This window comes from Seriola aureovittata, chromosome 24, assembly GCF_021018895.1.
Source record: "Seriola aureovittata isolate HTS-2021-v1 ecotype China chromosome 24, ASM2101889v1, whole genome shotgun sequence".
Classification (NCBI taxonomy): Eukaryota; Metazoa; Chordata; class Actinopteri; order Carangiformes; family Carangidae; genus Seriola; species Seriola aureovittata.
In genome coordinates this window covers 4,808,101-4,810,659 of record NC_079387.1, presented here as the reverse complement: position 1 = coordinate 4,810,659, position 2,559 = coordinate 4,808,101, and positions in this window count along the sequence as shown.

Sequence of the window (2,559 nt, the reverse complement as noted above, 5' to 3'; positions counted from 1 at the left end):
TTCTGCGTGTGGAAACTTTACCCTCTTTGCCTGTTGAAACCATGAAAGTCAGTATCAGTGTGTGACAGCAGTGTGATAAAGGCAACAGTGGCAGCCCGATCAAACCACAGTGTGTCCCAAACTGCACTGCATGTACCTGTGGAGTCACAACATTATCTATGGTTCTCCTGTTGGATTTCACCGTCAGGTTTAAACTTTGTGGAGGTAAATCTACAAAACAGTGTCATGCCAGATGACGACTGCAGAGCTATAAGAGAAGCTAAATGTCATCATGTAAACACAGGCGACAAAAGAGTTCTTACATACCGAAACTATAACCACAAACACTATAAAGAGAACAAAGTGCAAAGTCTCTACCAACCAAACCACAGACAAAACACTACAAGTACAATTAGAAGCTATCTTTTTAAATCCCCTATGCAAAACGTATTTTAAGTACGGAGTACTGTGCATGAGATAAAGTGAAAGATGCAACATGAGTGGTTGGTCCCCGGTGGACAAAGCCTGCAGTGATCCCTAAAAAAATGTAACATCATTTTAGTAAATTAATGATAAAATTGATGTGATCTGAACAGGTTATTACAGTTGGTCCTACTGCAGGTAAGGTAAGGTATGGTTGATTGTGAATTAATTTATGATCAAACTCATATCCATTATACACTATATGATGGTATCTGTTGCTAAGTTTGCAGAGGCCTGTTTGGATTTCTCTTCTTCGCTCTGGGAACCATTAGAAACAGATAAATTTATGAGTCTTCTTTGCTTGCCACGGCACCTGATAACAATTTGAGTAATTACAATTTAACAACTGCCATGTGTGACGAGCAAGTAAGTAAGTTCATATCTCCATCTGCCATCCTCTCCTCTTGTTAAATATTTGGCTTTTCCTGCATAAGAAGTTGAGGCACAGCTCAGGGTGAGCATCCACGCTGAAGGTCCAGTGTGTCAGCGTGCTGCTGGTGTGTGAGATGCCTGTGGCAGCGGGTTTTACAGACCAGCTGAACGCCCATAAGTAAGTGCTCCCAGTGGTGCTGCTTTCTGCAGACTTTTCTCTGGGTTTTACATCAGGATGGGGGTGTGAACGTGAACCCTGAAACACCTCTTAAAATATAAAAGTCCTGCGATTCAAAAATCTACTTATGTTAAGGAAATCTCAGCTAAAGCATAAAATGTCCTGGTTAGTGTGTTAGTGTGTGTTTTCTGTGTTCATCGTGTGTGTGAAGTGTGATGAAAACTAATTGGAGATCATAGTTAACTCACATCTAATATTACAACTGCATCAGTGAGTGTTGGTACGGTCCACCGGATTTCTGCTCACACAGCTGGCTATTAGAGCCGTATGGCAGGCTGATACAGGGCCATTAGAAGTGTGTGTGTGTTGTGGGACAGGGACGCAGGTGCTCCGTGGGCTGATATTACCCAGGATGCTCGGGGTGGGGGCGTAAGGGCTTATAGGGGGAAGGAGGCTCTCTGTGGAGCTCGCAAACACACCTGTGATCCCTTGCTAGCACGCTCACACACACACACTCACATACACTGCCCCCCCCCAGCGCTGCAGCACGTTAATACACACTCTGATAAACAGGCTAATACTCGCAGCAGCAGCACTTTACACACCATTGAACACAACACACGGTAATCAGTGGAGCCAACACGTGACCCTGTGTGTGTCTGTGTGTGATGTTTTGGAGACTTCCTGTGTGTGTGTGTTTGTGCATTTCATTGCATGTATATGTAACCCCAGTCTCATGTAGCTAGGAAATATTAACTGACAAATAATTGGGGTGTTGTAGTACAGTGGGACGGGGCCTGAGTTCGTCTGGAGATGGCGCTACCTGTGATAAATGTGATATAAAATAACTTGGCGGTGCCTCCAATAACATTTACGAAGTAACACAAAATTTTGGTACTTACCCTTTAAAATAAAAGTTCCCTTTAACCTATTTAATATGTATACAAAAAATATCACCCTTGTAAGTACAACACAGGATTTAGTGGAAACAACAATAATTATTTATTGTAAAGTTACGAATTGGATTTCCAAATTAGTCAAATAGTTCACTGTTGACTTTTAAGTAGGCCTATGCATTAATAAAAGTATTCAAAACTCTCATTTGGTCTGGAAGGTTTGACACACAAATGATGAACCCAATGATAAAATGTGAAATCAAATAAACAAGTAAACTCAATGGCCCTCATTTATCAATCTTGCGTGAAAACAGGCGCAGATCTGAGCGCAGAATTGGTCGTACAATAGGAAACACGTGTGATTCATGAAACATTCGTATCTGACCAATCCCAGCGTACGAATGATCGGGTCTTGATAAAGACGAATTCGATGAATTCGATCGTCATTAACATGTTACGCCCTTAAATATTCCTGGTTCGGAGGCCTCGCCCACTAAGGTCAAACGTAGAGAGAAGATTTACTGGCAAAAAACGAAACTTTTCAGAGATGGAGATCGACATCCTGACATCCGAGGTGGCGCAAAATAAGGATGTGCTTTTTGGCAGTCTGAAGAGTGGGATCAAAGGAGCTCATAAAACCGCTGTGTGGAA